Source organism: Sebastes fasciatus, chromosome 7 (assembly GCF_043250625.1).
Source record: "Sebastes fasciatus isolate fSebFas1 chromosome 7, fSebFas1.pri, whole genome shotgun sequence".
Lineage (NCBI taxonomy): Eukaryota > Metazoa > Chordata > Actinopteri > Perciformes > Sebastidae > Sebastes > Sebastes fasciatus.
This window is the reverse complement of record NC_133801.1, coordinates 5,245,167-5,258,633: the sequence shown is the minus strand read 5'-3', so window position 1 is coordinate 5,258,633 and position 13,467 is coordinate 5,245,167. Positions and strand designations below refer to the sequence as shown.

General features: G+C 42.0%; 2 protein-coding genes across 6 annotated transcripts in view; both read left to right on the top strand.

Annotated features, from left to right (window-relative positions):
* The window catches only part of gpr4 (G protein-coupled receptor 4), a 208,793-nt gene that overhangs the window by 56,118 nt on the left and 139,208 nt on the right, over nucleotides 1-13,467 (top strand). The window lies entirely within an intron of this gene.
* nova2 (NOVA alternative splicing regulator 2) overlaps nucleotides 1-13,467 on the top strand; it is a 102,460-nt gene that overhangs the window by 26,272 nt on the left and 62,721 nt on the right. The window lies entirely within an intron of this gene.

The following is a 13,467-nucleotide window of genomic DNA, read 5'->3' as shown; positions in this document are numbered from 1 at the left end:
TGAGGACCGATTTGAGTCTCAGACCTTCAGAGTGAGGACATTTTTAGAAAGAGAGCACATTTGGGTCGGTCCTCACTTCGTCAAAAGACCTGTTTGAGGGTTCAGACTTGGTTTTAAAGAGGACATGTCATGCTTCAGGCTCATACTTGTAATTTGGGTTTCTACTAGAACATGTTTACATGCCTTAATATGCCTTAATTTTCTCACAAAGTCCAGTCTGCTTTGATTGGCTTGAGAGAAAAATATGGTGCACCTTGGTAATGGTATTTCTCAAGCTGTGTGCGATATATTCTGATAAAACTGTATGTGATAAAGGAAGGGGAGCCAGATCTGAATGGCTTGTTAAATCACATGTTTTCTGCACATGCAGCCCACAAAAAACTGACTGGGTCATCTTATTTCACAGTTTGTGGGTTGGTAAGCACTCCAGATACCCAAATGGATGTGACCAAGCACTGAAAAAGGGAGGTTTTCATGATATGTCCCCTTTAAGGTTCAGGTTAGAATTAGGTTTAGGCTTAGATTAGGGTAAGGGTTAAGGTGTTAGGCATTTATATGTGATGGTTAAGGTTAGTGTAAGGGGCTAGGGAATGTATTATGTCAATGAGTGTCCTCACAAAGATAGAAGTACAGGGATATGTGTGTATGTGTGTGTGTGTGTGTGTGTGTGTGTGTGTGTGTGTGTGTGTGTGTGTGTGTGTGTGTGTGTGTGTGTGTGTGGCCCTAAGTTTGTGTTGACAGAGGTTGTGAGTCCTCAGGGACGGAGGGGCCTTGACTGGGCTCACGTTGCACCCCACACCAACACACACACCAACACACACACACACAGTCCAACAGATCAGGATTACAGGATCAGAGGTGAAATTGTATTTGTCTAAACTCTTAATTCTGCCCTGGTTTGACATGTGACTGGAGCAGTGGGGAGGGGGAGGCTGTGATTTGTGTGCGTGTGTGTGTGTGTGTGTGTGTGTGTCATCCTGCTCATACTGTCCTGCTGTGCGTCAAAGGTTTGGGTTGTTTGTTTGAGCCGTTGAAGACACGAAATAGAAAGCACCAGCATGTTGTTTTTAACTTAATATGTGGAAGTGCAGCGAATGCAACTGTGTGTTGCAGAGAGGCGGTTGGGATGGATTAGGGTTCGGCTCTTGGGCAGGTTAGAGAAAGATGGCGGTTTGGTTAAACACTGAAAAAGCCAACGCGTCCTGTCTTATGCTTCAAATCAGCGTCAACACTTAACCAAGACCACAAGCTTTCCCTAACCTCAACCAAGTGCTTAGAGTTGCCTAAACACAACCATAAAAACATTACTCATGCTGTATTTGCCAGGAGCGGATGTTGTTGTAAAAATAAATGGAATACACAGAGAGGGAGGGTTTTGCAGGTTGGCAAGTTTTTACCGCAACTTGTAAAGGCTCAAAATCATCCAGACAAACTGCATTTCCACAACTGAGAACTGAGAAATATCACAGCGTCTCTCTGTGGTTTGACTCCTTCTCTGCCTCCACTTTGTAGAACCTCAAACCACATGGAAAAACAATCGTTGCGTCAAGATTTTAGTGGCTTCATATGCATCCAGTTCAGCTGTGTGTGCTCAGTGGCAGGTGGCAGAATGATTCAATGTGGTGAAACATATTTATGTGACCTAAATCTAGTACTACGATGCATACTTTTCTCTTTGGAATAATATTTTTCAACCTCCAGGGATCCTGTTAGATGTAAAATAACCTCCGGAGGTCACATGCTTATTCTGAAACAAGGCGTCAGCAGGCGTATACGTAACAATCCCACCTCCAGTTAAACTAGAGACTTCCCAGTGTTGCCGTAGCGCCTGCAGAGTCTCTGATGTAATCGCTGCCCTCCAGCCAATCACAGCATGACGTTTCTCCAGCTCTGCTAGAGACTTGTTGGACACACAGTGTGCCGCTCTTAAATACGTCTCAGAGCTTCAGCCTGGGATTCATGTCGCAAATTAATGTTGGTTTCCGTGTGCAGAGGGACACGCAGCTGAGACAGGAGACAAAGAAAGTCTTTTTTACAATCACATAATTCCCATGTTTATGACACCAGTCCAAAATGTGTTGGGTTATGTGACATAATGTGCCGCAGTTTTGGCTTTCTGGAGATAATCCTGGTGAAATAAAGTTCAAAAATACAAATGTTAAGCTTCACTTTAGGCTTGCACAGATTAAAATGTCACTTTTTTTGGAGCTGTAAAATAATTTTTGATGTGCAACTTTTGATTTAGTTTTGGTGCCTTGTCTTCGCTTTGAATTAGATGAAACATACTAAGGTTTTGGCGGTCAGAAACATGAATTCCAGTACGATGCATTTTGGAAACAATCGCTCAACGTTGTGAATCATTTTCCCGTAAAGCTTCATTTCACACCATCCTGTCTTCTGTTCAGCCCGGCTGCATTCACACTCTTTTTCCCTTCTACTTTGAACTCCATCGTGATCTTCAAGTATTTATTTGGTTTGAAATTCAGCTCTCATTCTTGTTGTCTTGGTGTGTGTGTGTGTGTGTGTGTGTGTGTGTGTGTGTGTGTGTGTGTGTGCGTGTGTGTGTGTGTTTGAGAGTGTGTGAATGTGTGTATCAGTTCAGTGTTGGGGTCTGCAAACAAGCCGCCGTTGTTTGACACCGGCACACAGACTCCTGGAAGCTCTGCCAGCTAGAACAGATGCAAGGTGCAAGAGCCTCCAAGATGCGCGCACACACACACACACATGCATGCATACACATGTAAAGGAACAAAACGATAGATTCACAGACATAAATGCAAATATATACGGTAAAAAAACTTGCATTTGCATGAGCACATAAATCCATAGAAAGTTTTTACATTTCCACAGAGGAAGTGCATATAAATCTACAAAAATATTCATGCACACACACACACACGCACACACAGACACACACACACACACACAGAGACGTGGTTTCCAATCTCCTGGGGTTTGTTCGCCAAAATCACTGCAAAGCCGAGAAGAACTGAAAAGAAAGAGGGGAGGAAGGGAGACAAGTGAAAGACAGAGAGAAAGAAAAAAGAAAGAGAGGGTTGTATGGGCCTCAGTCTAGAGGGGAGGACTGAAGACGCTGTGTGTGTGTGCGTGTGTGTGTGTGTGTGTGCGTGTGTGTGTGTGTGCACCCTTCCTAAGCGCTGAAGGGGGCATCTGTATGCAAATGAGACACGGTTCTTCCTGGGTGACAAATCAAAAGGCCCACCTGCTGCAAGGGCCCGACTGTGTGTGTGTGTGTGTGTGTGTGTGTGCTGAGAATAACAGGGCCAGTCTAACGAGAGTAGAGAGTTACTGCTGTGTCTTGGCCAAAGCGTCTCATTCCTCTCCTCTCGCTCCTCGGAAGACATTAGTCGCCCTCCGTTCCTCCCCCTTCCTCCCCCTCTGCTTCCCCACATGCACACACACACACACACACACACACACCGCCACCCCAGCTGTCATGGAAAACCTGGCAGAGGTCATTGAAGTTTTGGGAATTTTATCTAAACGTCACTGGAAACATTAAATAAACTAAGAAAAAGTGTCGATTCGTCGTTGCAGGTTCCACATTTTGCCCCAATTTGAACACTTTCGTCTTCTCTCTTTTCACAATAAAAGCTGCTCGTCGGTTTGGTTGATGCAATCCTGTGTAAGCTGAGCTCGACTGCAGACTTTAAAGGAATAATAATAGTAACCCAGTTAAAATGATGTCGAGAATTTTGCCAAAGTCCCACAGAGCGAGAGTTTACATCGAGCCAAAACAAGATGCGATCCAGAATCAGAGGAAATCTAATATTTCAACACAGATGCGCCGAACACAGAAATGTGAGTTACTCTCCAAAATGAGATCATCGTTTAAAATAAAAGCACCTCTGGCTCTTCCACGCTGGTTCTTTATCGCTAAACTCTGACAGCGTTTGGCAGCGCTTTAAGCTCAGAAAGTTGGCGAAATCTCAAGCTGGATCCTGCAGATTAGAACGGTTGATGATTAGAATGATGATAAAAACAAAATCCCCTCATTTGGATTTTTACGGTAAATGCGTGAATATATAACATTATTTATTTTTTTTCAAATTAACTCTAATTATCCCCAGGAGGGGGAATTTAGTTCCTGCAGCAGCGAAGTTAATGTGACGAGAGAGGACGCTGCGTGGAGAAACAAAGACAAAAACACAACATGAGGCTAAAAATAGAAAACCCAATGAGCAGTGGAGACAATGGAAACCAAGGTAACAGGATGTAAACAGCTGTGAGGTTGAAACGAGCCATCAGATGCAGGGGATTAAATTAATAGATAGCACTGCAGGGAAAGATAACATGATTTATTATGTATTGCCAGACCAACCAGATGCTACAAACTACAGAATCTCGATGGAAAAATCATGAAAACAAATGTGTGAAACTCACATGACCTCTCCTTTCTCAGCCTACATTCCTCCACTCATATAACATCGCTCTGTTCTCCCTCCATCCCTCTTTTCCTCCGTCTCCTCTTCCTCTGACGTCCTTTTTAATTCATGCATCCTTCGATCCAGCTCCGTCTCACCCATCAGTCATTTCTGCCTCCCTCTCCCCGTTGCATTATTCCTTCGCCTCCTCCCTCCCGTTGCTTCCTCTCTCTCTCCTTCCTTCCTTCCTTCCTTCCTTCCTCTCCCCCTCTCCTTCCCTCCATCCCATCTATCTGGAGAATAGTGCAGCAGCAGCACTTAAGCCGACGACCAATTACAGTAGCGAGGAGCAGCAGTACGGGGGGGGGGGCGAGACAGGCCACCATTCATCCTCACACACACACACACACAGCGCTGTACGACCCACCATTCACTATTATGGCACAACAGATTTATTACATACCCATACAGTACAAGGCAGTGCCGCTTCCAAATATAGCTTCTCTCTCTCTCTCTCTCTCTCTCTCTCTCGCTCTCTCTCTCTCTCTGGACTAACTGGATACGAAAGGACGTAACAGAATTTTATGACAACGCTGCATCTGCAGAGCTGCTATCAGCGTTCCAGAGACGGTAAAAAAACAAACAAAAAAAGCCTTTTCCATTTAGAGAGAGAGATTTGGAGAGAGAACGACGCTGCCGCCAAACAAAGCAATAAGTCATTATTATCATTCTTTGTGACAGCGAGACGATAAGATGGATGTCCGTCTCACGTTTAGATGGATTCAAGACGTGTTTCCCAAAACTATTCCTTTAACAGGTTTCGGTGTCTCAGGTGACTCATCAGCTAATTAACTGTAATCGCATTGATTACTTGTTAAAAACACATGCTAGATGTGTGGTTCTGTCCTTTCCAGTGGTGTAGGGGACAGGGACATTTTAGTTAGAAAGCAACTATTGACTATTCTTCACATTTTATTCACAGTTTTGAAATATACAGCATGTAAGTAAATGTTGGTCGTTTTTGTTATTTTCCTTCTACCATACTGTTTTTAGTTATGCCACCTACAGAAACATATTGTTGGAAAGCTTATTTTCTGGCCTTCCAGCTGATGCTAGTGTTAGCTGTCTGAATCTTTGTTGGTAACTAGCACACGAGTCCAAAGTGTGTCTGCTCTCCCCGGGACGGCTGGGACAGTATTATTTATAGTTCCTACCTTGTTACAAATCAACAAAGAGCAGACAAAAACAAGAAGAAGTCTTTTCCTAATCGAATCAGACCCACTGTGAAGTCACTGAGGGAATGTTTTCTCAATTGGCAGCCAGAAAGAAAGAAACCCTTTTTGGCAAAATCCATACCTCAGCAATTTATAAAAATATAATAATTTTACAAGAGTTTTCTTTTTCCTCAAAGAAATGTGTGAACTAGTGACATTGTAGACATAAGGTGCTCAAGTTTGTGATGATATTTTTTCCCAACCAACCCAGGATTTGGGGAAAATTCACTCCTTGTAGCCTGATATTACATTGTGAGTCTTTACTCCACTTTTATTTCCTTCTCCTGAACATTATGTTAGTTCAGAGTGTCTGCGGCTGCTTACAGAGTGTTTTATGTTTAAATATCAGAAGCTGCAGGTGCCCAGCAGTCTTAAATATGAATCACTGTCGCCCTCGAGCATTTCAGACAGTTTCTTAGGTCTTAAAAATGTTTTTTGTTCTCGCTGTACTTTGTGAGAAGTCTCCCCAGAGGCAATCAAGATGTAGTTTTGTGATGGAATTAGTCTTAAAGGGGACATGTTGTGCTCATTTCCAGGTTCATACTTGTATTTTAGTTTTCTACTTGAACATGTTTACATGCTTTAATGTTCAAAAAACACATTTTCTCATACTGTCGGTCTGAAACGCTCTTCCATTTTAGATTCTTCTTTCATTTTGCATTAAATAGGTCTTGAATAGTATGAATTATAACTTTGTTAATATAACTGTGTTTTCAGGTTGTAATTTATTTAAAGGTTAACAGCAGAACCAAATAAAATGACTGTAAACGAATCTTAAACTTTCACTGCTACTGCTAATATATCAAAAACAAGTTCATTTTCATTTCCTAAGTGCATTTGCTCAGCAAGTAGCCGGTAAAGATGAAACTTATGTGACGGCTGAATCTGTTGGTTCATCAGTTTGTGAAGAGAACAAACACAGCCGCTGCCGTTCTACATAAAATATTCATTCACGACACCTGTTTTATAATTAGAATCGACCCGCTTTCCTCCTCTTCTTCTCCTCGCCGCTGAGATATTGACCTCCGGTCGGACGCGGAGGCAAAGCCATAAAGAAAAACTAAAAGCTGGAAATGAATTAGTATCGATGCCGTCAAAGTTTCCCTCTTCTGTCCTGTTGCAGTTTTATGGCTACAGTTGAGTCCCAGAGCCTCGGAGCAGACTGAGTGTTACAGACGCTGACATAACGAGAGTGTCGACCAGAGGTTTTACAAACTGTTACTGATGTCGGAGAGCAGAGATGGAGGCACATTCTGCACTACGTAAGGTTACACTGGAACTGGAATAATGTTCAGTCCAAAACATTCATTTGTACCAATTGTGACTTCTGAACTGCTCAGTCCTTTAGTTTAGTTTATCAGGTGGCACCATTTTACAGTAATTTCACTGGTACACTTGAAACACCAAAAAGCACCATTACGTGGTTAAAAATGAGAAGTTTTCAATTTATTCATATTCATTTTGAATATTACATAATTCAGGGAAATCAGATTTTAAAAAAAATATGAAAATCCAGGTGAAAATTGTACTTTTAAAACTGAAATATTTTCCCATTAAAATCCATAAAAACTCAAATTGATAAGCCTTATAAGTTCAGTTCTTCCTGAACTAAGATAAACTGGAACTAATCCTCCGACCTCACAGGATGACAAGTTCCCAAAACATCCAGTAAAAGTGTCACTTGTCTTTATAAACTTCACTTCCTACTCTGCAACGTGAACCTTAAAGGACCTTAATATGATGCTTTTGTGCTTTTCCCCTTTCCTTTAGTGTGTTATATCGTTTTTTTGTGCATGTAAAAGGTCTGCAAAGTTACAAAGCCCAAAGGGAGTCACGCTCCCCCAAAGAAACGCTGCTCCTGAACTTCCCAAAACGCCTCGCTTGAAGTCCTGCCTTTGCTACCGTAACATGGTGATGTCACCAAGTAACACATTTCCATAGCGGCTAGTTTGGCAGGAGCTCAAACAGAGCGTTACAGAGCGAGGGTGAAAAGAGGTGCTGCAGCACAGCCGGTATGAGAAAAGTAAAGTGTTTTTTGATGTTCTAGTAGAAACCTAAAATACAAGTATGAAGCTGAAAATAAGCATAACAGGTCCTTTTTAATTAAACCAATCACAGAAATGCAACAAACAGGAAAACGTCCACTGAGAGACGTGACGTCATCATTAGTGGACTCTAAACACTCTGTGTGTTTGTTGTCTGTGTGTGTGTGGACAATAATATCAGTATCTATTTGTAGCCCCCCCCCAGAGCAGGACACATTCCTGCAGCAGTGACTTCAGCGCCACATATAACCTCCCTCCAACGAGCCCGATCTAAACTCAATCTGATTGTTAATGAGACGCCCCGAAGGACGACGACCGCATGCTCCCATTTGACTCAACGTTCACACGACTGCAGAGTAGATGGAGCCGATTTAGTTCCTCATTAGCAGCTGAGAAAACACTGAGTCACATGTGAAAATAATAGACACTCAGTTGATTAGTCAGTCACATGGTAGAGTAGCATACTATGTGGCCAAAAGTATGTGGACATCATTCAAATATTAGAATTATAGATGTCCGCAATCTTTTGTTGTGTGTCTCACTCTCTCCCTCCATCCAACCTCTTCTGCTCATTTTCTTCTTCTCTTCTTCTTCATGTCTCTTCTGTCCGTCCTCTGTCTGTCCTCTGTCAGTCCTCTGTCACAGCGTGACACCGTTTCAGAGCTTTGTCTTTAATCCCACACCATGATTGCAGTTTTCAGCATTTAATATCCCATCTGCACACACACACAACCAGCACACATCTGTCGCAAAAGGCCACATGACCTAACATAATAACACACACCTGACACTCACACCCACACACACACACACACACACACACACACACACACACACACACACACACACACGCTGCCCCCAGCCTTTATCAACATCACTGATTCCAGCACTCTAAGCTTCTTATGCGGCTATAAGCTCTCAGACTGAGAGATGGAAAACTGGAATATTACATATCACACACACACACACACACACACACACACACACACACACACACACATATGCAACCATAATGAATTTCCTGTTTGTTAGCCATTTCCCCTCTTCATTAAGTGACTTATTCATTACAAATGTCTGCTGTTTATCAGTCATAACGAGATGATTTCCACTAAATTAGATTCCTATTTTAGTTTCCGTCTGAATTTGTCAAATCATTGCAGTAAATTGACACCAGTTAAAGTGTCTGCAGTCCGTCTGAGCAGGAGCGTCACAGCTGATCAGAGATCAGCCAAAATGTAAACCCCCTCACTGTGTCTGTGGCGTTACTTTATTAACAGTATTTGAGTCAGAAACATTATTTATCTGATTCATGGCATGGAGAACATCTTGCTCTCCAGGATGCCTTCAGCTATTTTTAATTATTTATCATCAGTGTTAGTGATTTGTTTTCTTTGTTTTTAATTTACATTATAATCAGCCTGTTTATAGGCTGCAGATGAAACCTAAATCTGGCACAATTACATCACACTGATGTGAATTAACGTGGACTGTCCCAGATAAATAAATACAAATACATTCTCTTGGTTGCTTTTTTAAATTAATCAATTAACCATTTGGTTTAGAAAATGCCCAAAGAGACAGCAAAATGCAGGTCACAAGTTGCCCTGAGCCCAAGGTGTCATCTTTAAATGCCCATCGCTCAAATATTTTAAGTTTATAATGATGTGAAACAGAGAAAAGCAGCAAATCATCACATTTGAGAATCAGACATGTTTGACATTTTTACTTAATCGTTAATTATTAAAATGTTCAATCAACTAAAAAAACTAATTCAGATCTGTAATAAATGAATAAAAGTATCAGATGGGAGTGATTTTTAATTTGAAAAGGCCACATGGATCGGTTAGCTTACTGCTGAATGCAAAGAATCTAGAAGAAATGAGCTGCGGGTATAGAAACAGTGATGAAACATTGACAACACCAGCAGCCAGGCCTACGGGCTGAGTAATGCCTCAGTACCAGTCGGTGCCACGCAGGCTGACGGACAGACCATCATATCGCAGCACTCAGAGAGAGTCAGACTGCAGCTGCATCACTTCCATCAGCCTCTCAGGCCGCCGTATAAGAGGCACAAATGTCATTGAGGTTTGTACAGGAACAGCTTTTTAAGAGGAGGTTGGACTGTTGATCCATAATAAGATACATATGAGCAGGACTACTGCTGCTTTTCTTTTTTAAATAAAAACATCAGTAGCATGAGAAAAAGTATTTCAAAGTAAAGTAAGCAGTCAGTTGCTGATGTTATCTGGTGCAGAGAACAGGCTGTTCGTCAGTTTCTAATTTAGTTCTGTGATATCATCTTTTATTTGATATAGCAATTATCACTCTGGTGCCAACAGACAATGGACTCAAAAACACAGAGCAGGTAGAATGAAAAGTCTTTGCTTGTAGCAAGAGTTCAGTACACAAGAAAGTGTCTATAAGGTGTAAACACCACGAGGAATACACAAGAGAAAGGGCTGACGTTAGGCTGTGAAATGCTGAGCTCAACTGGCAACAGACAAGAGAGCACAAAGACCGAACACACAGGGGAGGAAGGCTAATGAGGGACAGGTGAAACTAATCAGGGCGGGGCAGGACATCACACACACAGGAAGTGAAGCTCTCTGAAACAAGAGACAAGGTGAGTATTTCAAAATAAAACAGGAAACAGTAAACAAGACTGAATGAATGACACAAGACAAGGAAAAACATAACCTACAGTAGGGGCATGGCAGTTCATGACAGCAAGGAAATATATGAGACGGTGCAGCGTTACCAGATGGGAAACGTTCAACTGTCATACCAGAGGCTTCAAATTATTGTATTTTGAGGAAAATGATCATACGCGAGTCATAACCACGAGAACAACTATTTGCAAATGTGTGAAGAACAAACTACAAATCCTTAAAAGCTAGCTGGGGTATGTGTCCATACATCCATCAGTATGGCATTTTTTGTTGTAGCCTACTATTAAAAAATTCAATTACAAGACGGAAGGGAGAGAGAACGACTCAGGAGTCACGTTCACCTACACCAAGTATGATTGGCTGGAAAAAGGTCACGTGAGAAGAGATGTGTAAACACAGACCCATATTTTGCTATCTGGAAATGAATTCAAATGAGACAGCGCAGACTAAAACTACTAATTCTAAGAGTTACAAAATGGGCAATTTATCGTACATTATGGCATTATTGATCGTACATCGAACAAAGGGCAAATTCATCATACAAATACGATAATTATCGTACATCCGACCACGCTGAGACGATGTACCTCGCTCATTTTATGTGCACATGATACCATTTAATTATACAGAATTGTTTATGGTTGAGAAAAGCTTTGCACAATCAAATCAGACTCTGTTTGCTGCAGGACACCAAGACCTTGAAGCAAACCATATTGGATTATCTGAAATAGTGAATGACAACCTTCACATGATGCTTTCTTTTTTCCTCAAATAGCCTCAGAGTTTGGAGTAGAGGAGCTCTGTAGATGAAAAGGTCAAATTAAGCATGTTGCTTCCCTCTAAAGTGCCTCTCTGAGTGTGTTTCTGTGTTGGGAGGCTCCGCTGGGAGCTGAACTCTGAACCCTGACGGGGTTACTTATCATGTTCTCCTACATGAACTCATGCAGAATGAGAGCCCTCAGCCCGAGCGGGGTTAGAACCACACTGACATACAGCTCTGAGCTATAGAATAAACAAGTAGGCTACTAATAGTATATTATATTATTATAATAGTTTCTAAACGTTTTTGACCCATTTCCATATACACTAGGGCTGTCAAAGTTAACGTGATAAAAACGCGTTAATGCAATTTTCAGGCTGTAGCGGGTTCAGTTTTAAAGCTGAAGATACTGGCATCATAACGCTACAAACTTACGCTAAATTTTATTTTCAAAGGGGTCCCTTGACCTCTGACCTCCAGATATGTGAATGTAAATGGGTTCTCTGGGTACCCACGAGTCTCCCCTTTACAGACATGCCCACTTTATGATAATCACATGCAGTTTGGGGCAAGTCATAGTCAAGTCAGCACACTGACACACTGACAGCTGTTGTTGCCTGCTGGGCTGCAGTTTGCCATGTTATGATTTGAGCATATGTTTTTATGCTAAATGCAGTACCTGTGAGGGTTTCTGGACAATATCTGTCATTGTTTTGTGTTGTTAATTGATTTACAATAATAAATATAAACAAACATTTACATAAAGAAAGCACATTTGTCCACTCCCATGTTGATAAGAATATTAAATACTTGACAAATCTCCCTTTAAGGTACATTTTGAACAGATACAAATGTGTGATTAATTTGTGATTAATCGTGAATAACTATACACAATCATGTGATTAATTATCATTAAATACTTTAATCGATTGACAGCCCTATTACAGTATATACCAAATGTAAAAATATTAGAAACACTTTTCAGTATAATGCAATCCACCACAAACTGCAGCCTCAAAATGACTCTGATACTGTTCATAAAAACTAATCTTGGAGGTCTAATTTCATGCTCATTCAACCTCTGCATGTAACTCAGTAACATACAGATGTCAGACAGGACAGGTGTCGCGTGATGTCAGAAGCAGAGCACTACTGTAGCCCCCCCGTTCCCCGTCCCTCGTCCACATAGGGACTCCCGACCTCTGCAGGTCTCGGGCCACACCAGTCAGTCCCCTGCTGCCTGCAGAGCCAGACAGGCATGGCTAATCAATCCGCACCACATCTGCCACACCAAGGGCTGAGACGGGGCGTCAGGACACGCCCACCTGCCTTAATGAAGCCTGCATTTCCATTTTCTGTAATCTGCGTTCTCACATTTCCTTTCCTTCCTTTACCCCGTCTCTACGGTAGCCTGCAGGATCCAAAACAGCAGAAATGATAATTAGAAATGAAGAAGTTGGTGATCGATACTGTTTTTCCTTCACCTCAGTGCTTCCTCTCTCTCTCTCTCTTTCTCTCTCTCTCTCTCTCTCTATTTGCTGCCTTCATGTTTAGACTTTTAATAAGGGAGTGTTGAGGGTCCCAGCGAGGCCAACCGTAAATAGAACAGCAGGAATATGGCCGGTCTGACCGCAGATCAATGCTGCACCGACTGTGTCTGAGTGTGTGTGTGTGTGTGTGTGTGTGTGTGTGTGTGTGTGTGTGTGCGTGTGTGTGTGTGTGTGTGTGTGTGAGTAAGATTGAGAATGTGTGAGAATGTGTGTGTGTGTCCTTGGGAAGTGGTAGGATAATGCAGTCTGTCTGTGAAATACGACTGTCATAAACCCTCTCAAACACTTTCGCTGCCACTCATCACTCCCACAGGGCGCACGCATGCACACACACACGCATCACCATCGCAGGTCTGAGTGTGCGCGTGTGTGTGTGTGTCTTTTTTAGATGATTCTGGATATTAGACAACCTGAATCTCATTTGTGGTGTTTCCCTCCTGCTGTCGACAGAGGACAAGAGACATGACATCAGCACCGGTAGACGTAAATCCTCATAAAGTCCTTGAACAGTCACCGTATACTTAATATGGCTTTAAAGGACTAATCCACAGCTTTCTAACTCTCTGTAACGCTGCATTGATCAACTCCGCCGTGGAAGCTTTTATGTTAAGAGCTCAAAAAAAATCCTCTGGCAAGCAGCAAATGATGTGTTTTTTATGGTTCCAGTTTATTTGGAATAATAAACAAAAGAAGAACTGAGTAGTTAACGTGAACAGAGATGGCCTCAGTGATTCTACAACGATTCTCTGATCGACAATAAACTCAAATTTAACCAACAGAAAAT